This window comes from Mus caroli, unplaced genomic scaffold (assembly GCF_978045245.1).
Source record: "Mus caroli unplaced genomic scaffold, Mus_caroli_1 scaffold_8, whole genome shotgun sequence".
Taxonomy (NCBI): Eukaryota; Metazoa; Chordata; class Mammalia; order Rodentia; family Muridae; genus Mus; species Mus caroli.
Window position 1 is genome coordinate 19,500,720 of NW_028227263.1, and position 21,498 is coordinate 19,522,217.

Genomic DNA, 21,498 nt, shown 5'->3' on the forward strand with positions numbered 1-21,498 from the left:
GTCTGCTGGAATTGTGAAGAAACAGCATCCTTCACTCTGGGTGTGAGACCAAGCCAGAGGACACAGGGCTAGAGCTGTTGGAAGCTGGCAGGCCACACCAACGGGGAAACCTGCCTGACAGGGAAGCAGCAGAGATGTGCTGATGAGGCACGCCTAAGGCCAGCTATACTCCTGGACATTTGTTTCATGAATCAATGGGTTTCTGTTCGGGCTTAATTAAGCCAGCTGATGAGTTTATATAACTCCCAAGCTAGACTCCAGACGAGTGTACCTAAAACCCAGCGAGAGAGCCGAGAGCTCCTTGAAAGCCAGCCCCTGCCTTAATCATCTTGCTATTCCCAGCACTGAGCCAGGGGGTGACAAATGCCGGTGAATAATTCCTTACGTGTTTGGAAGTTGTAACTTTTTATATCTTGGCTTTCCTGAAGATGACCCTGCAGGCACACAGTTATTTTCTAGCACCACGTGAAGGACTGTTGGTTGGCTCCATTCTGTAGACAGACAGACTGATGACCAGTCATAGGTCAGGAACCAGGCTGTCTTTGGGGGTAAAGTACTATCGTTCTCTAACAGCTCCAAGTCCAGGTGGCATGAGAGAAGCAGCTGTGAGGAGCACTGGTCACCGGGGACAGGCTGGAGATACCAACAGAAAGTGACACTGATGGGGTGAATCCCATGGACCCATCAAGTCCTTCCACTGCCTCATAGTGTGGGGAATATTACTGACTCCAAGTTACAAATGAAGAAACTTAGGCACGGGCATTGTTTTCTGTCTGTGTTTAATGCTAGGATGGAGCCCCGGCAAGTGTTGCACCCCCCAGCCCTTTTTATTCTAAAACAAGAGTCTTGCTATGTAGTCCAGGCTGTCCTCAAGCTTTTGACCCTCCTGCCTCAGCCTCCCGAGTAGCTGGGATGACAAGTATATGCCACCAGGCCCCGCTTGGTCATATCACTATAGAAGATCACCCATCCAGGAGGCAGTAGAACCAACCATCACCATGCTGTGACCCAAGCTTAACCACTACGCTACCACCTCTGAAGTGAAGTGGTAAAAATTACCATTTATGCCGGGCGTGGTGACAGACGCCTTTAATCCCAGTACTCAGGAGGCAGAGGCAGGCGGATTTCTGAGTTCGAGGCCAGCCTGGTCTACAGAGTGAGTTCCAGGACAGCCAGGGCTATACAGAGAAACCCTGTCTTGAAAAACCAAAAATACCAAAACCAAACCAAACCAAGCCAAACCAACAACAACAAAAAAATTACCATTCATTTTGCCACTTAATCTCTGTGGCAACTCCCTCTTCACAGGGCAGGATGCTGAGGCTTGGAGGAGCCTACCCACCGTCAGCCTCTGGGCCAGGACTGAATCCTTAGCTTCTTGGCCTGCACATCATCTTTTTTACTTTTAGCCTTCAGTTCTGGGCCCCAGGTCTCCCTCCAACCCACGTTCAGTACCACAGGCCTGGACAGCGCCCATTGAATCCTGGCTTGAGGAAGAGTAGCCAGCCGGGCAGAGGGCGAGGTAAACTGCAGAGCTGAGTCTCCAGTGTCCGTGCTATTGCTATAAAAAGTAAGCGGCCTTGCACAGAAGCAACTTGACACTCAGTGGATTTGAGTGGATCTGTGCAGAGCTTCTAGAAACAGGCATGTAGGCTAAAGGGTGAGTGGGCTTGGAATTTTTACAGAGAGCCCGGACCATGTTGCTATGCTGGACACCTTGCCAAATAATTAGTCTGCCTCTGGGAGAACACAGCAGCAGTCACCAGTTACCCTGCCCTCTGGGCTCCAGATCACTGGATACAGTCAGTCAGTACACTGCTTTGACAAGGGGAAAATAAGAACAGGGTTTTCACTGATATTAAGCAACTCCAGAACCCACACAGTTGTGATGGTATTCGACCTTGACCCAAACTAGCTTGCAACTTCCAATTCTTCTGTCTCACCCTCCAGAGTAGCTAGGACTGCGGGTGTGTGCCACTGGGCCAGGCTACAATCTAGACACAGCACCCAGTGTCACCCCCTCTCCACTCCTTCCGCAGCCCATCTCACACCAGTCTTTCCACTAGCCTTGTCCACCCCACACCCACCCCTGTGACTTGCTGCTACGCCCCACCCCCAACCGTTTCCCCCGCTGCTCCCAGCAGCCCTATCCCAGCCTGGAGCTGTTCCTTCTGCCTGAATAGCTCTTCCCTCCAAGGCCCACATAGATCTTTCGTCAGTGTTCTGCTTGGGTGACACTTTCCAAACTAGGGCCACGTCCCACCTTCCCTTCCTCCACGCTTGCTCTATTTCTCCCCAGTAGAACGTAGCACCTTTGAATTCATTATATAATTCACTGACTATGATGACATCTATTAACTGTGTCTTTCTCCCACTCGAACTGAAGCCACCCAGAGGGCAGGGATATTATGGCCTGGTCTTGTTCACTGTGGAGTCCCCAGGAGCTCACATGACAGCTGGCACAAAGCAGGTGCTTAGTAAATTTCTGTTGACTGAACAACTGAATCTCTTTGGGGAGGTGGGGGCTGAGCAAGGAGGGAAGGAAGGATAAAACTTTTACCAGGCTCAACCCTGCATGAGCTGGGGAGCAGAAGGGACAGCTGGCTGAGGCCAGGTGACAGGGCTGTTTGAGGAAGCAAACAGGAAACCTGCCTAGCTGCCCATCAGCACCAGGACCCCATCTCCAGGGACCCCACACCCTACAATCTGTGCTTGGCAAGATTCCCTCTCTTCCCGGGACAGCATCCTAGTCTGGTGACGATGTGCTCCTGAATGGCCATCCTCAGGGCTGTCCCTACCCTCTACACTGGCTTGCCCAGGACCACAATCTGCCTGCACTTGGACCCTTCTGCTCACTGCCAGGAGCACCATCGCAGCGTAGGCCTGCTCCTACATCCAATACTCGAGGGCTGGGGCCTCCCAGGAAACGGGATTTTAGACAAGCCCTCTCTCTTGTTTGATCTTTTGAGTCAGGGTCTTGCTGCTAAATAGCCCAAGCGGACCTCAAATTCAAAATCTTCTTGACCCTTCCTGAGTGTTGTGTGTACAGACATACAGCCACCATGCCTGGATTGCTCCAGTCCTTTGACAATCATACATAACCCATCGAGTACTGATTCCTGGTCCAAAAAGCAAAAGGAAGAAGAGGTTATGCAAATCCTGCCACTGTGCAATGTGACCTTGGGTAGGTTGTGCCCCTACAGACACCTCAGCTTGCTCATCAGTAGGACAGAGCTAAGAATGCCCACTGAGCACAATGGGCTACAGTGACCAGATGGAGGGACCTGAGGTCTAGTTCTCCCCCTGAGTGTACAGGCAAATCTACCCTTCTATTCCACACTCAGAGGCCATCTTTCTGCTGCTAAATCTAACTCTTAAACCAGCTACAGCCAGAAATAGTCTGTGATCACCAGGCCCATCCTCCCCATTTGCCAGATCTATAATGTGGAGACTCAGGAGTGTTCCTGGGTCAAGCCACAACATACAACCTTCCTCAATGTCCTTGCCACCAGGCCACCTAGAGATCACTGTGCTGTGAGACTCCAGGGCTGACTTAGAGCCTTCCTCCCTCTCTTCTACCTGGCAGTCAACCCCTTCTCTAGGCAAAGCCTTGGCAGCCATTTAAGTTGGTGACTCTGTTACCAAACAGGTTGTCTAGCCTCTCTGGCCCTGTAGAAGGTGGGAGTCCCAAGTCCAAAGGGGTAGGGTCCTCAAAGAGGGCCATGAGCAGGCCCAGGGTTTGTGAAGGCCTCCAAAACTCAAGACCTGGAAGATGCAGATAATCTAGCACTCAGGATTTGGAATAGAATGTGGTTGATGGGCCAGTGCCTTTGGCCAGGTTGTTCCCAGTGAATGAATGGTGACTTCTAGAGAGAGAGAGCTGGGTGAACAGAGGCTCTTTCCCCAGCCCCAGATCACCTCTGAACTACAGAGGGACAAACACACCTGCAGCCAATGTAGCACCTACACCGAGGCTCAGGCGCTCACTCCCATACCTAGCCATAGGGGCCTGTGCAAGTTGTTTGTCCTCTGAGACGCAATTTCTTCCAAGTTAAATAGGCGTAAGAGCCAAAGATATGGCTCAGAGCACCCATCTGACTTGTCTTGGGCTCCAATAGGAGTGAAAAATGGGTATAAAATGGTTCAGGTTCAAGTAGTACTTACAGGAGCCACCTCTTACAAGCCACTCAAAACTGCTCTAGACATACCGACTCATTTAAACCTCAAATACCCTTGGGAGACGCTATTTATGTCTTTACAGCTAAGGAGACTGAGGCACAAAGAAAAAGATTATGTGGTTCCACCCCAAGTCACACAGCTGGTTGTGGCTTAGAGATGATTTGTCCGATCCTAACACATTTCAAAAGGATATGTGTGACTGGCTCCACGCTCGGCACTGCCCCTGAATCTGAGAGCAGCTGGGAGTCCTGTGGCCAAGCTCGAGAGCTGGGACTGTGCAGCACAATAGTCAAGGCTCTAACGGTGAAACAGACGCATGGCCGGCAAGGTGCCATCCCAGGGGAACTGCCAGCGAGCAAGGGAAAGGAAGCCTGCCAAGTATGCAGAACAGATCTGAGAGGGACGGAGAAGACACCACAGGAAGTGGCTCTCCTCTCAGTAGCCTCAAGTCCTCTAAGATCCTTGATCCATGAAGCGTGAGGTACAGCATGTGACCCTGACCCGGGCCTTGCCTTAGGAGACTCGGATGCAGCTGGGCTGCAGGCCCCTGGAACAGGCTGGTGCCCGGGTGAAGCCACAGAGAACTTCAGATCCACCAAGCCTTGTGCTTTGTGTATGAGATAAAAGTGACCAGAACTTTTCCTCAACCCCAGGACAGAGAGAGCCTTGGGGAAAGCCCTTCACATCAGAGCCCCATTTTTTTCAGACAAGGTCTCACTTGCAGTTTTGACTGGCCTGGAGTTTACTATTAGACCAGGCTAGCCTCAAACTTAAGAGATCTGCCTGTCTGTTTCCTGAGTACAGGGATCAAAGGTGTGTGCCACCACACCAGGCCAGAGACCCACTTCATCTCTAAATGAGGAGCTGCCATCCCTTTCTGCTCAGGCTTTAAGGACTAATATTAGAGGCAACCCTTGGGGTGCCGCAGGTGACAGTCATAGCACTTTACAAACATCCTTCCACTTGGCCCTCCCAACAGGCCCAGAAGACAAGTGCTAGGATTCTTTCTTACAGAAGAGAGAGCTGAGGCACAGAGACGTTAGGAACCTTGCCCAAGGCCGGGCCCAGTGGGTAGAGTTGTGTACCCTCTTTGAGGTCATCCTCTCAGGTCTGACAAGCAAAAGAGGTTGTTCTATGATATCCATCCCAGCCCTGCCTAGTCTCCCAGGGAAGCAGCAGCTGGTATATTCTGGAACCCTCTTGTGACTGTTCAAGCTGCAGAGAATGAGTGTGAGGCTGAGGGAAGTCACAGCAGGTCCCCTGACTGGAATCAGTTCACCTGTATATGGTAGCCCAAGGTGAAAGAAGACCTAGAATGCTTGCAGACACACTGCTGAAGCCTGCCTCACTGGCTCAAGGCTCAATGACCCCTCACAGCACCCCCTCTGCAGTCAAAACACAGCCCCCCCCCCAAGAACTGACTAGTCCAAGGTCAGGTTAGTCACTGGACAGGCAGCCGCTGCCAGTTCAACACAAACCCTTGGTGGACATAGAGCCGGGCTCAAATCCTGCCATGGGCTCAATGCTGTGCTGGTCTAGGGGTAAAATGAAAATCTGTCCAGAGCCTGGCTCTGCAGACTGACAGGAGAAACTGCTCCACTGCCTCCCTCCGAGCCTGACATTAACGACATGGCTTCCTGGGTGGGGAGGAGCTAGGAGCATTGAGGATACGACAGAAAGGGGTGGCCACGAAGGGGAAGGCAGAAGGCCTTTGGCTACCCCTGCTGTTATTAAGCCCCTCTCCTGGAGAGAAGCAGAGGATAAAAGGGGCCTTCCTCCGGAGGACCTAACCCCACAGACCTTCTCCTGCAGGACCCCACGACTGGGCTGGGAGTCCTCTTTGCTACCCATCTTGGAGCTCTGCAGCCCTGCCAACTACCAACTTCAGCAATGACTGCTTCCCCCCAGCCCACACCAAGCCCCGCATCTCTAGAGCAGCTTCCAGAGGAAGCTCGGCTATCCCTTGAGGTGCCCCTTTAATGAGACCGAACAGTCTCTGGCCTCTGGCTTAGTTCATCCTACACAGTATTGTTCCTATTCTATAGATAAGTAAACTGAGGCCCAAAGCAGCTAAGTACATCTCAAACCTAGGGCGAGTCCAGAGCTGGTGCTCTCCACATGGCACTGGGTCATCTCTTTTGACCTCTGCTCCAGCAGACCTTTGTCCAGGAAGATTGAATACCTACCAAAGCCAAGGCGAGTGGCTAGGGCCTGGTGCTGGCCTCTGGCTCTGGCCCAGTTATTTGGTAACAGTCATCAGCTTCATGCTTAGGGAATGTCAGAGGCTGGGGAGGGACAAGGTCACTTTGTTTTGTTTGCTGGATTGGGGATTGAACCTTGAATGTGGCCAGCATGATCACCATGCAAGGTTCGACCCAGGCCACCTGTTCAGTCCTGGAAAGCCCGAGAAGAGGAAGCCTGGAGAACCTCCTCCACTTTTGTCCTCTCTGCACAGAGGAATAAACTGAGGTCAATAGCAGCCCTCCCCAAGTCCTCCGTCAGACTTAGCCTAAGCCCTGGTCTACTGCCCTTAGCAATGGTTATGCCTGTGCCTCCAGTGGGGTGTGTGTGTGTGTGTGTGTGTGTGTGTGTGTGTGCGCACGCGCGCGCGCGCTATGGGGAGGTGGAATAGAGCAGAATGTGGGGCCAGTCTGGGGAAGTCCTGGCTCCTCTCACTACTGACCCTAACAACCCCAGGTAGGCACTTTGCTAGTCCTAACCCAGCCATGGGCAGGTAGACCAGGCACAGCCAGTGCTGAGCACTCATTTTTCCAGCTCCCACTCTTCCCGACAAACCTGGAGGTCAGCAGCTAGGCTCTAAGTTCACACCAATAAAGAACAGGTCAGGAGTTCTTGGGACAACTGGGAGCATGTGTCCTGCCCAAACAACACAGCCATTCTCTAGCTCTGGGCCTCAAGCTGCTGTATCCCCTGGTTTTTCAGGAAGATCTCCAAATCAGCATCTGAATGTGAAATCTTCCAAGAATTTTTGAGCATCAGTAACAAACGCAGACATGTGAAATACACTGATCAGCAAACTGGGGCTCTAAGCTGTATTCTCCAAATGCTAAGACATCAGGCTGTAGGCTCAACGGTGCTGGTGTGGCCAGAACAGGACAGCCCCAGACTCCCAAAGCTGAGCCTAGGAGTGCAGTCTCACAGCACATGGAAACAAATGCCACTAAGCTGCCCAGCCACCAATCACCTAGACTGGGCTCTCTACCATGTGCCAGTCTAAGCCAGAGCAAAAGGGGAGGTAGAGGTAGAAACAGCTGCCAAGCCATCCTAGAATGGGGCTCTGGGTCAGGGGGATTTTATATGATAAAGAATTAAGAGTCATGGAGATGAGCCAGGTATAGTGGGGGTGCTCAAGATGTAAATTAGGGCAGGCTGCAGAGAGCTGGGCTGCCAAGCTACTTCATTAGGGCTACTCAATGGGGAGCCGCGGCAGGTTAACAAGGAGAGAAAGTCTTCCTGCCAGTCCCCTTCTGGCCTCATAATGGCTCTTTCTGCTCACAGTCATTTGAACTTCTCTCCAGCCTCTGCTTCTACTTTCTTGCCTGTGGAGTGTGTGATGAAGCCCTGGGCTCCAACCCACTGCACAAAATAAACTTCCAAGGTGGCTAGGACACACCTTAAATGCTCCTGACAGTCTGGCTTCAATCTGTACCCACCAAGCTGGCTGCAGATATGTAGTTCACTATCATTCTCTCTGGGAAATGCCACAGGCTTGATCAAGGTCACCTCATCTTCAGGGCAACTGGCTTTCGCACATCCTCTCCTGGGAGGGGGGGGGTTGACTGTCTTGACTGTCCTTGAGTCTACAGGGGGATCTGCAAGAGTGTTGACCCAGGCTTCATCCTTACTCATGGGGCAAAGCCAGCAGCACAGAGGAGTCCAGGCAGTGGTGATGGGAAGGCATCAGCTGCTCAGGTCTGATCTGGGGAATCAGGTGTCACACGGACAAGGGGTCAAGGGTTGGGCAGCTGGTCCTGACACGGTCTGGACAAACAGAACAGCCCAAGGATCTGAAGCCAGATCGTCAGGAAAAGATGAGCGGAAGCCCCAAACTCCAGGGCTGGAACTTCAGACACGGTAGATGTTGCAAAGAATGGATAAATAAACGAACAAAGAAACTTCTATAGGGCTCTGTGTTCTGAATCCTGCCTTCCCCAGCCTGTCTGCTCACCTCCTACCTGACTTTACACCTGTCTGTGGAAGGCTGAAAAAAAACCTTCCTGCCCTTTCTTGGGGTACAACACACCCAAGATTTTCCGGCATTCCCTGGGTCCTGGGGTTTAGGACTTTTGTTGAGGCCCTCTTGATTGTAGATGCTTTGGAAAGCTTAAGCAAGAATCCAGACTCAATCCTGCATCGTAGAGGACACAGTGTCCCAGTCATGGACTTGGTCCTAGGTGTTCCCCGGGTCAGAAAAAGGGAAGACACTCAGGTTTGCTGTCCTCGGGACTTAGAGGGGCAGAAAGGTGCTCTGACCTGAAATGGTTTCTTCATTCGGGGTACCTCCCTCCCCCAAACTAGCTGTTCACTGAGAGGGCTTGCCCTCTCCCTGTTCTGCAGGGAGCACAAAGAGGGACTGGATAAAGAGCCCCACTGAGACCTGAGCTGGGGTATGGGAGTCAGAAAATAAGAGACTCATCCTCTCAAACACGCCCCTTCTCTGCCCTCTCAGACAAAGGCACACACCCAAAGCCCCAGCTGTCACCCAGAGCTGCAGAATGCAGGCACCTCTCACCTTTGGGCGCCCCAAATTTTCTCTTTCCTGGGAGGTGGGTGGGTGTCACTTAAGAACTCAGCTTGGTCTTTGGGAGATGATAGCTACGTGTCTTTATTCTTCAAAGGACCTAAGGTCTAACGCTCCTGGCTATACCGGGGATACTCTCCACCCTCTAACCCCTCTCCAGGGCATCGCAACTCCTCTCTCCCGGGGTCTGAAGCTGTGTCCAAATCTCAGGGTTGGGGTGGAAGGTGGGGGAAGGGAGAGGAGGAGGGGGCGGCTCCTCCAAGCGAGACACAAAGAGACGTCCTTCAGCCTCGGCTCCATGGCGACGCTGAGGAGGGGGAGCGCGCACTCTGGACTTCCTTCCCCACCTGCGGGACTCTAGGGACCTCGGTACCACTCACCTGCCGCCCCTCACCTGGGTCCCACTTACCTGGGCTGGGGCCGCGGGGACGCCGCGGCAGGGGGCCTGGGCGCCGTGTCGATCTTCGTCTGCCCGGCCCGAGAGGGGCTCAGGGCACCACCACCACCATTAGCCGGGACGCTGAAGGCGTCGCAAGGGGCTTGGTCGCCCGGGTCCCGAGGCTTTGGGGTGCCCGCGGCTTCTCGTTAGCAAGAGGATCTTGCTGTCCTAGGTTTGGGGTTCCTGTGTGCCGGAGTAGCGGATTGGGGAGGCTAGCGCGCCCCAAGCCTGGGTCTCTCTGTGTATTGAGGTGTGCGGTTGTAGCAAGCAGATCTTGGGGGGCCCGGGTTGGATGGGTCGCTGCGTCCCAGCAGCCGCGTGCGAGGATGGAGGTCACCGCTCAGCCGCTGGGGGGTTCGGGCGCCGCCGCTGCGAGCAGCCCGGCCCTGCGGGCTCCTGCCCCGGCCTGGCGCGGGCTGAGGCTGCGGCTCCGGCTGAGGCTCCCGCTCCGCCCGGCACTCGGGCTCCAGCGCCGGCGCCCGCCCGGGCTGTGCTCCATCGCGGCCTCGCGGCTCCGCCTCCCGCCGGCGCGTACCTGCCCGCCCGCCGCTCCGCCCTCCGCCTCGCGCGCCGCCGCACGCGCCTTTGTCCGCCGCGCAGGGTGCGCGCTCCGCGCACGCGCACTCCCGCCGCGCCCTCCCGCCAGGCGCCACGGGGCCTGGACCTCCCCACCGCCGCGGGAGCCGCGCGATGCCCCGCCCGCTTTCCGGCCACGCGGGGTCCTAAAACCCTCCGTTCTTTGGCACAAGCTTCTTTTTCTAGGTCAGAGCCCAGGAGGGGGCCAGAACGAGGTTAGAGAGGGCTCGGGGGAGTCACAGAGGGTCACCTGGTCCAGCTGCTTGGTCCCCGAGGGGCTAGACTGTCCCAGACTATTCCAGCCTGTGCTTGTGGGGCGGAGACTGGATCTGTTTCAAAGAAGAAAAATAAATCCGAGCTCTCCTATTCAGAATGCACTCGCTCATTCAACTACCGGTCCATCTGTTCACCCGCCTGTCTGCCCATTCATCCTTCCACCTATCCATCCGATTTCCAGGGGACCTCACAAGACTACTAGGTTACTCAGAGACCTGGGGTCTGTGGGGCCGTGCAGGGTTCAGGCAGAACTTTTGAGCTCTGCTGTAGGGAGACGGTGAAGTAAGTTTAAGGAAAAGCTGGGATTAAAGGTGTATAGCAGAACGGAAGAAGGGGGGTTCCTGGCTGAAGCAGCAGCTGTGCAAAGCCACCCGGGTGTGAAGAGCTTTGTTCATTAACCGGAAATTGTAGCCTGGATGCAGGTGGGGCGATCGAGCCGAGATGGCGACAGAGTGGGAACAAGGAACGCATCCTTCCAGAGGCCCAGTCTCCCATGCAGCATACTATTTTATTCATGGGAAAAGCCCCCGACGCACCCAAAATCTCTCCTCCTTTTAATCTCTGATCAGATTGTTTTCTCAAATTAGCATCCTCTTCCAACCACTCCAGCTGCTCGTAGAACTTTTAGAGCTGGGTATTGCAAACTCAGGTAACCTTAGGTGGAGCTGGGAAGATGGCTTATTAAGTAAAGTGCTTGCCAGGCAAGCATGAGGGACTTGAGTTCCTCCAGTGCCATGACACCTGTAGTTCCAGCCCTGGGAAGGCAGAAACAGGTGGATCCCGATCTGATCGGTGAGTTCCAGTGAAAGACCCAGTCTCTGAATAAATAAATAAGTACGGGAGGGGAGAAGGGGAACCAAGCGAGATGCTGCTAAAGACCAGGGTTCAGGTCCCCAGAACTCAGCTATGGCTGGGCAGGTGTAGCAGCCTAGAATCCCAGCATTTAGGAGGCAGACAGGATCCCCAGAGCAAGCTGACTAGCAAGACTAGCTGAATGAGTCAGCTCTAGGTTCAAGTGAGAAACCATGCCTCAATTTGTAAAATAGAGAACAAGAGAATTACTGCAGTCAACCTCCGTCTCCACATGCACACACATGCATGTGCACCCCACATACATGCAAACACACATATGCATGCATACCACGCACTCACAAAAAGTTAAATGAGCTGGGGAGGGATTGAAGAATACACCTGATAATGTCAGCTTCTGTCCTCTACACACACACACACACACACACACACACACACACACACACATACCTAAGTTGAATAAACTACAGACAGGAACTAGAAATGTGGCTCAGTCTTGGCATAGGGAAGACCCTGGACTCAGTCCCCAGAACTGGACAAAGAAACGAACACCCAAAGCTGATGCGCAGACTTCTGCTTGGCAGCCCGCACTACTGCTACTGCTACTTGTAATCCTAGCCCACCTTCCTCCCACCTTTACTGAAAGTTAGTTTTCTGGAAACCAGGTCCTTTGTGGGCACCAGCTCTGTTGAGAACAATGTCTCCTAGGTTGCATTTCTAATACGCTTGCCAAGCACCCCCTGTCCCCTCCAGGGTAAAGCCTACCCTGTATTGTGGTGTGAAGGAAAATGGCCTCCATTAAGTTCTTAGAGAGTGGCACTGTTAGGAGGTATTACCTTGTTGGAGGAAAGTATGTCACTGGGGGTCGGCTTTGAAGTTTCAAATGCTCAAGCTAAGCCCAGGGTCACTCTCTCTTCTTGCTGCTTGAGGAAATGGGTATAGAACTCTCAGCTACCTCTGCAGCGCTATGTCTGCCTGTCTGCTTTCATGCTTCCCACCATGATATTGGGTTAAACCTCTCAACTGTAAGCCAGTCCCAACTAAATGTTTTCTTATAAGAGTGTCTGTGGTCATGGTGTCTGTTCACAGCAACAGAAATCCAAAGATGCCCTGTGCTGCAGGCTGTCAGCATCTAGTGCCTGCTTGCCACACCAGCCCAGGGAATCTCTCTTCTCCATTCAGCCTTGGCATCAGCAAGCTCTTTTGGAACATCAACTTCTTGCTTTTCCACATCTCTGTGCATTTGGTTCCTTCCATCCATATAACACCAACCTTGTCTGCTAATTTCCACACAAGTTATCCTCTAAAACAATTCTGTGGCTGCCTGCTCTCTTCCACTTCGTCCCAGCCTCCCCGCCTTTCCCCGTCCCTGTCGGAGCTTTCCAAAATGAGGTATTGGTGCTTCAAACAAGCAACTTGGCAGGGGGTGGGGGGTGTCTGTGTGAGTGACTGGGTGTAAGAGCAGGAGACTGGAAGAGAAAGGGCACCTTCTTGTGTCTTATAACGGCGTCCCCAGACACTAGAGCTGAGAGTACATCCTCATTCAGGGAAACAGGCCTTGACATGTTCTTGGCCATGGTTGTTGTTATAGCCGGCTCTTAAGTGTCTCCCAAGGGCATATATCAAGAGCTTGGTCCTTGCACTGGAGAGATGGCTCAGTGGTTAAAAGGACTGGCTGCTCTTCCAGAGGTCCCAGTTCACAACGGTCTGTAACTTCGGTTCCAGGAGATCTGGTGCCCTCCTTTGACCTTCTAGAGCACCGAGCATGCATGCAAGTAATGCACAGATATACACACAGGCAACATCCTCATAAAGGAAGATAAAATAATTAAAAATACCTTTTAAAACAAAAAGGAAAGCTTGGGCCTCAAGCTTCGTGCTATTGAATGGTGATGGGGACCTTTAAAAGGTGGGGCCTGGTGGGATGTTTCAGGTAATTTGAGGACATGCTCTCAAAAAGAATTGTGGGACACTTTTTTCTCCTTTTGTTCCTGGCCATGTTATAAACAGGCTTTCTCTGCCACAAGGTCCCCCCATGGGGTGCTGCCTTGCCACTGGCCCCACATCAACAGGGTCAAACAAATGGTTAAAGCCTCTAAAACCTTGGGCCAAAACACAGCTTTCTTTTCTATAAGTCTCTTGTCACAGGTGTTTTGTTACAGCGTTCCCCAGTTCAAGGCTTCCTCCTGCAAAAACTCCCTTGATTCCTCAGTTGAAGCTTTGATTATCCACAAAGCAATTACAAAAAGGTTTCTACAACGAATTGTGGGGAATCCCTTCCCAGTTGCCCTCTCAGCAACTGATTCCCATAGGCTAAACACTCTTGCAGGCAACACATATTCTCCTTAAACGCAAGCTAGGAAACTCAGGGCTCCATATGTTTTGGGGCTAGCAAAGAAGATGCAAACCCCTGGCAGAATAGGGCAGGGCTGACTTCACAAAGCAGAAGCAAGAAAAGATAATGCAGAAACTGGGTATTGGTTGATTATGAAAGTCAGGCAGCTGGACGGTGGTGGCGTATGCTTTTCATCTTAGCATTCGGGACCCAGGAACAGGTAGATCTCTGAGTTTGAGACCAACCTGGTTTATAGAGCTAGTTCCAGGACAGCCAAGGCCATACAGAGAAACCTTGTCTTCAAAAGCAACTTGTCTCGAAGAACAAGAAAACAAGAAAAGGAGAAAGCCAAGCCCTCAGATTTACAAGGGCTGGAGGTTGGGTCACACCACTGGGTGACCCCTCACAACCAGCCCAAGCCTTAGTGAAGTCAGTGGTTAATTCAGTGGTTAGCCAATGGGAGAGGAGATAATGAGAGCCTGCTATGGGCTCCCAGCAATCTGCAGCAAGGTGCAAAGAGCACAGCTTGATTCTCCTGCCTTCCTCTTCATCGTTTTCACATAGGAGGAGGCTCACGGGATCCATGGAATTGTGCAGGGTAAGTGGTGGGCGGTGATGGTCTGATCTTCTGCCTCTCAGACTTGCCCATTTGGGACTGGAATCACCCACTACTAGTAGCAGCCACTGTGAACCAGCCCACGGTTCACAAAGAAGTCTCCCATTTGCTTCCTGCAGCTGATCCCTAGTTGGGGGAAGTAGTGTTGAGCAGTTACTTGGGCACATAACGCTCCTTTAATGGCAGCTTTGTGTCCAGGGCTTCCCACTGGCTTTATGGAAGCATTCTAGGCTCTTGCTGCCCAGCGTTGCCCTCCCCACCCCTCTCTTCCATTGCCAGGTCTCTTGAAATTTGACAATAATCTGAGCATCCTCTAACCCCGACCCTATGCCTAGAGCACTGATGCCGGTGAGCAGCTCCTGTAGCTGGTGATGCTCATGACTGGGTAATTCAGGAGGCAAATTAGGATTAAGATGACAGATATGATGTCATTTGAGTGCACAGATATGGAAAGTCCAGGCAGCTGGAGCAGAAGTATCCAGGGCCCCTGAGGACAGATCTGAACCGCTTGTGCTAGGGTTCCACCCAAACTCAGGCTGGCTCAGAGAGAATGGGGCATCCGGGGTTCAGTAGCTGGGAGGGCAGCAGGTCTCTGAAATCTCTGTTTGGAATTCATCCCACGGGAGCATCAGAGCGTTCCAACAGTGTTCTTGTGCTCTCTGCCCCACGTGGAAATACAACTGCGACCGTGGGTGGCCAGCAGGAAGCCACTGATGCTGACAAGTGCCGTATGATGCAGTTGGAGCAAAGACCTGCTTCTCTGTGGTTCTGCAGGCCTGCTGTGCTTTGAGGCAGAAACTCTGCTCCTTGCTGGAGAGCCAGCCAAAGGCAGTAATATAATGTCTGTAGTATAAAGGCAATGCCTGTAATGTCAGGGGGGTGGCTGCTCCTGGAATAAACTCAAGATCTGGGATTGGAAGGGAGGATCCATGGTAGGATCCATGTTGGCTAAGATTCATTTCTTAGTAGGATTATGGGATGCAGAAACGATAAACTGTTAGCATTGGCCTCAGGGGTAATCTCTACCCACCACAACTACACATTTTCTAAAACAATTGAAAACTATCCTGTGGAAGTTTTGATAAATGTGATTATTGTTCCCCTCAAGACAGAGTCTCACTGTATATTAGAGGCTAAACCAGAACTCACCATCTGTCCTCTTACCTCAACCTCCCAACTGCTGACATTGCAGGTTCATCTGCCTCCCTCCCTCCCTCCCTCCCTCCCTCCCTCCCTCCCTCCCTCTTTCCTCTCTTTCCTGCCTTAATTTGAGAACTGATTCTCAAAACAGCCCATACTGGTCTTGAACTTGCTGTAGAACCAAGCATGACCTTGAGCTTCTGATGCTCCTGTCTCAACTGCTCAACTGCTAGGACCACAGGTGTGCATCACCAGGCAAAACTAGGAACATTTCCACTCTGTGAGTCTATGCTTCCTAAAGCCAGGTCCTAGAACTACCCAGGATAAACTCCAGTGGGGACACTCCCACCTACAAATAACCTTAGTGTTTCAGAGGCGGAGGCAGGAGAACTGTCAGAACTTCAAGCCCAGCCTTGACTTATGGAGTGAAGACCCTACCTCAAAGATAAAATAATAAAATAAAAGACAAAACAAATACATAAAGAAGAACACTTCCTCAGGATGACCTACCTCACTGGTCATGCTTAGAGAAGCAATAGGAATGGAGAGACCTTGGCACTGCTGGCCCTATCCACCCTGCTGTCTGGTTACCATAGTGATAGATGCTGTACCCTTAAGGCTGGGATGCAGTTGTTGCTTTGGGAAATGAGGACCAGATGGGGCCTGACCCCAGCCATGTTTACTGCATCTCCGTAGTCCTCCAACTAAGGCATAGACTCTCAGAGCTTTCTCAGTTCCTGCTCCTGGAGAAGTGACCCCTGGGAACACAGACATTTCTAAGGGGTCAAGTGTGTCTAGCACACATCCCGGGAGGCTTGGAGGTGGGAGTGGCTTCAACAGTGTCCTAGTTTGATTTCTCTGAGACTGAGAGTTGATTAAATCCCTTATGTAGTAGGGGACCTCGGAGAAGAGAATAGAAAGAGCAGGAGACACATAGGCAAGGCGTGGATCATGGAGCCGGCCACCACTGCAGAACCCATACAGCCAAGTCCGCTGAGGAACTCTGAGACAGGGGAGGACATGCTGGCCGGCCGCATCCTGGAGGCAGGGATGGATAAGAGCTGCTCGGGTGGGAGTAGGGATGGGGGTGGAACCAGGAAGCCTTCAGGAAAAGAGATGAAGATGCAAAAAGCTGGGAATGAGGCCAAGGACATCTGGGTGGGGCCTGGCAGGGACTGCCTCACATGCCTGCATTTGGAACTTTCCTGAGCTTGGCACTATGCCCACGCAGTCCAAGCAGCACAGACTCCGTTACCTAGCATCTGTCTACACAGTCTGCTCCCAAAGCCCCGGTTTCCTTTAGGAACCTACATTCCCCGCCATACCCTTCATTACTCAGGGGATCTGATGATGATGGTGTCTGACTCCTGGGCTGGTCTTGTGACCCAGCCCCATCAATCAGTATATAACACTTTCTCCTGGCTACAGGGGTCCTTTCTGAGACCACAATGAAAGGCTGAGTGTAAGCCTGTTGTCACACCAGGGAGAGCCTCCAGAGGAGGAATGAAGAGATGGGGACACAAATCTCATCATTATCTGAACTCCTTGCCATCCCTGTGTGCCTGAAGACTTGGACCTTTTAGTTCTGTGGCCCAGTAAAGTCCTCTTTGAGTTTATTCTTTTATTATTATTATTATTATTTTAATTACATCAGTATTCTGCCTCCATGTATGTCTGTCATATCACCTGGAACTGGAATTAGAGATTAGACCCGGGATTTGAACCCGGGTCCTTTGGAAGAGCAGCCAGTGTTCTTAATCACTGAGCCATCTCACCAGCTCCCTCACCCTCTTTGAGTTTTAATCAGAGAGACTTGAATCTCTGTTACTTATAACCCCAAGCTCTCTGTACAATAGGTTTCTTTCTTTCTCTCTTTCTTTCTTCTTTCTTCCTTCCTTTCTCTCTCTCTCTTCCTTTCTTCCTTTCTTTCTTTCTTTCTTTCTTTCTTTCTTTCTTTCTTTCTTTCTTTCTTTCTTCCTTTCTCTCTCCTTCCTCTCCCTCTTCCTCCTCCTCCTCTTCTTCCTCTTCTTCCTCTTCTTCTTCTTCTTCTTCTTCTTCTTCTTCTTCTTCTTCTTCTTCTTCTTCTTCTTCTTCTTCTTCTTCTTCTTCAGGATTTTTCTGTGTATCCCTGAGTGTCCTGGAATTCACTCTGTAGACCAGGCTGGTGTTGTACTCAGAAATCTGCCTGCCTCTGCCTCCCAAGTGCTGGGATTAAAGTGTACACAGCCATTGCTCAGATGAATGTGGGTTTCTAAAATGGTTAAATTCTGGAAGTGAGTTACATAGCCACTCATTTGACCCAGGTGAATACCACTTCCCTATTCTCCATCCTTGCTTTTGAGGCAGAGCCTCACAATGTAGTCCAGGCTAGCCTCAAACTTGATCCCCCTGCCTCTGCTGCCATAGTGTTGGGATCACAGGTATGTGCCACCCTGCCCAGATCTGCATGCCCTTCCCCTCCCCAGGCCCAGCATGTTCCTGGAGTGGTCCAGACTGTAGAGCTTGACATGGTACTCTCCCTGGCTGTCTCCACCCTTCCTTCAATTCCTCAACCCCTAGCCTTGTCACAAGGCCACCTGTGCATTTAACAAATACAGATGTGGGGCAGGCCATGTTCTCTACATGCTAGCACCTTTCTACACAGCCAGGCCTCTTCACCCAGGAGCTGTCTCTCTATGTCAGGGCACAGAGAGAGGAGAGGCTGGATAGAGCTTTCAGACAGCCTGGGACTCAAACCCATACTGCCTCCAGGGTCCAGGCCCTGGCATCTTCTTGACACCGGCTCAGGGTCATCTCTTTCCATTTTCCCTCACTCCACCCATTGCCTTGACCTGTTTTCATCTCTGCCTTGTGCTGCTGCTACAAAAAGCAGAGTCCTGATGTCCTGTGGCGGGGAGAAGGGCAGGAAGAGAAGGGTGGGTGCTGAAGGTGCTCAGGCAACACCTGCAGCGTTCCCATCCTGTTGGGGGCTTGGCAGAGCCAGGGGCGGGAAGGGAGACAGGGAGTGGTGGGACTAGAGGGGGCTGGGTGGAGCTGTGCCTGCAAGCCCTAATTAACTGAGTTAATTAGGAGGGGAGGAGAAGCCTTGTGGGAGTTAATAGGCTTGGCTAATTAAGTGGATCCTAGAGAATGGCTTGGATTCTAGTGGCTGGGGAGATAGGAGGGGTTCGCCAAAGCAGAGGACAGGGAACGAGACACAGGCTCCTCCCAGGTGTCATCAGGCTGTTCTCAAGGTCTATAGCTCCCCCCAGATCTAAGGACATGACTGCATCCTGCATTGAGGGCTGCAGACGCTACCCATAGCTTCAGACGGGGAGGCTGCAGGATAGTCTGAAGCTATGGGCAGCGTCTGCAGCCCTCAATGCAGCCATCACTTTGGTCACTAAGGTCCTAAGGTCACTGTTGAACTCTATTGTACCCCTTCTCACCCATCCGTTGGGAGTAAAAGGTAGACTCCCATTTGAACATTTCAAAGAGTAAGAACATAAATAGAGCCAAACATCTGGACTTTTCAGAATAACCACAAAGATGATCCAGCATGGGCCAGGGCCACACTCCCTGTGATGGTCAAGGACTGTGGCTGTCAACCAATGAATGCCCCCCACACCCCTGTGGTCCTGTGTGCAACAGGTTCTTGCCTAGATCATAGATGTCACAACAGAGTCCCAGAGAGGAATCCCATGGCCTGCTCCAGCCAGTTCTCAGCCTGCTGCTTAGGCTACCAGGGACAAGGCCAGATGTTAGGCACCTCAAGACCAGATGTTAGGCACCTCAAAGCCAGATGTTAGGTACCCAGGAATCTGAGGGCTTTCTCTTGCTTGGCCTGGCTCTCTCTAATGTGGAGTCCAACATTATCCCAGTACTGACAGCTCCAGTGAACAAAAAGTCTACCTCCCACAATGCACCTGTGCATGTTAGTTACAGACCCTGGGGCCCAGGGGCTAACCTGTGCTGCCCATGCTCAGAATGCAGGGCAGAAGACTCTCTTTCTCCTAGGTTCTTTTCCCCAGTGGGTTTCACTTCTATTTAATACCATACTCCCCCGGGCATGAAGACATTCGCAGGGCATTTGCCTAGGGCCACCCTGATAGTGATCCATCCAAATGCAGTCCCCAGTGAAAGGGTCCTATCAGCCTTCCATCACAGAGACAAAGACAAACAGATGGAAAGCTTCAAGGCAGCAACCCCAGGGTGCTCAGATCCAAAGCAGGCTCTGTGCTCCTGTGTTGACAGGCCCAGCTGCATCCCACACTACCCCACTCAAGCCTGGGTGGATCACTGGGTGCAATGCCTTCACAGCACACATTCATCCACCCACTCAACAGGCAAATTCCATTGTTTGTTTGTTGTTGACATAGGCTTAGAACTCACTATGTAGACCAGGCTGGCCTTGAACACACAGAAACCTGCCTGCCTCTGCCTCCCAAGTGCTGGGATTAAAGGCCTGCGCCACCATGCGCGACCAGGTAAATACTTCTTCATCTTTTTGTTTTCTTTTGCAGTTCTGGGAATCAAATTCAGGGCCCCTGACATGCCAGGCAAGCTCTCTACCCCTGAGCTACAGTGTACCCCCAAATATTTATTAAGTCCTTCTACTCGGTGTTAGAGTAGGTGTGCTGTTTGCAACTAACGACACAGAACAGTCCCTGCCTTTGCAGTGCTTCTGCTTTAGTACAGAGACAGTGACAAACAGGACACAGAAGTAAATGATACAGGTCAAGGCATTAAAGTGGAAAAGAGAGATAAGCCCGGGAAAGGGCACACAGCATTCTGGGAAGTCCTCGCAGCCTCATTCTCTTAGCAGAGACTTGAATGGAGTGAGAAAGGGGATACACAGACAGGGGAGCCAGGCCAAGGCAACAGCTAGTGTGAAGGCCCTGCGGTCAGTGTGCTCTAGGTGCTCAGCAGTGATTTAAGTGCTAAGGCTGGGGCAGCATGGACAGTAAGAGGTGACAGAGCCACTGGAAGCCTTTGGCTTTAACTCTGATGGAGGGGGGACTGCTAAAGGCTTTGGGGTGCATAGGGAGAAATCTGGGGTACATAGGGAGAATAGGCTGTGGGGGGGAGAGGACTCAGAAGCACCAATCAGAAAGCTGCCTTCCGCAGACCGGAGGGGTGACACTGGCCTGAGGCAGGCATGTGGGAGTGGAGTGGCCAAGAAGACATGCATCCTATCTCTGTGTGAATGTACGTCCTTGTGCTCATAGATAAGCACTAGGGAACCCAGGAATGTTAAACACACAGGGTTGTCTCTTCAAAGGGGGGAGGTGTATAATCTGCTTTCCACCCAGAAGGCTGGGATCGGACATGATTAATAGCCTGGTGACTTTCGGGATATCGGTGTGGCTGGGACCTCCCCTAGACCCTTATCAGGAGCTTGACAATCTGTAGAACCTATCTTTATGGGAGGTGTCACATGGAGTCCATCTATAGAACTCATCTTTATGAAACATGCCACTAGGGCTGGTGAGATGGCTCAGCGGTTAAGAGCGCCGACTGCTCTTCCAAGGGTCCTGAGTTCAAATCCCAGCAACCACATGGTGGCTCAAACCACCCGTAACGAAATCTGATGCTGTCTTCTGGAGTGTCTGAAGACAGATACAGTGTACTACATATAAATAAATAAATAAATAAATAAATAAATAAATAAATAAATAAATAAATAAAATGAAAGATGCCACTAGTACTTTACAGAGGGTTTGGTGGAGTTATGCCTTATTGCACATACAGGATTAAGTTACCCCTGGGAAATTTTCACTAAATTGTGCTATGTTTAAACGTGCCTAAAAATAAACTACTGAGGGTCAGACTCCCAAAGTTTGAGCCAACGCTGGCTACTTAGTTGTATTGAACCACAACTGCGTTCTTGTCTCCTGTGGATCATTACATGGCTGGCTGTGGTGCTGACAGAGACCTGAAGCCAGGACCTGTGAACAAGCCCCTGACCCATGCTTGAGGCTCATCTCCACGTGTCTGTGCCCAGGTTAGCCCTGTGGGGATGTAGACTCAGGTTCTGGGTGCTTTCAGCCTTCCAAAGATGTTGGGAATTTTGATAATGAGGACAAAATGCCCTGGGTTTTAAGTGTTGGCTCATTTGTTTATTTACCTACTTATTTTAATAGTTTTCACCTTTGAGTCAGGGTCTGTCCATACAAACCAGGCTGCGCTTGAACTCAGGCTGGCCTCAAACTCACTACTGTGGTGTAGCGTACTTTACACTAGTAAAGTAATTATCCCCAGTGCTGGGATAATAGGCATGCATCCCTACAAACGCCTTTCTATGTCCGTTTTATGGCTGTTGAAACCACAACACAAAACAATTAGGTTACTCCAACAAAGCTACATAATGCAGAAGTAGTGGACCT

General features: G+C 51.5%; 1 protein-coding gene across 3 annotated transcripts in view; it reads right to left on the minus strand.

Moving 5' to 3' along the window:
* The window catches only part of Sbk1 (SH3 domain binding kinase 1), a 45,568-nt gene that overhangs the window by 12,068 nt on the left and 12,002 nt on the right, over positions 1-21,498 (minus strand). Inside the window, exon 1 of one of the 3 annotated variants that reach the window (XM_021168051.3) lies at positions 9,351-9,926. The exons of 1 other annotated variant lie outside the window; for it this stretch is intronic. The gene's annotated coding sequence lies outside the window, so the exon portion shown is untranslated. Of the gene's footprint in view, positions 1-8,932; positions 9,100-9,350; positions 9,927-21,498 lie in introns of those variants that run through there. One more of the 3 variants, XM_085841336.1, reaches the window with a different exon arrangement.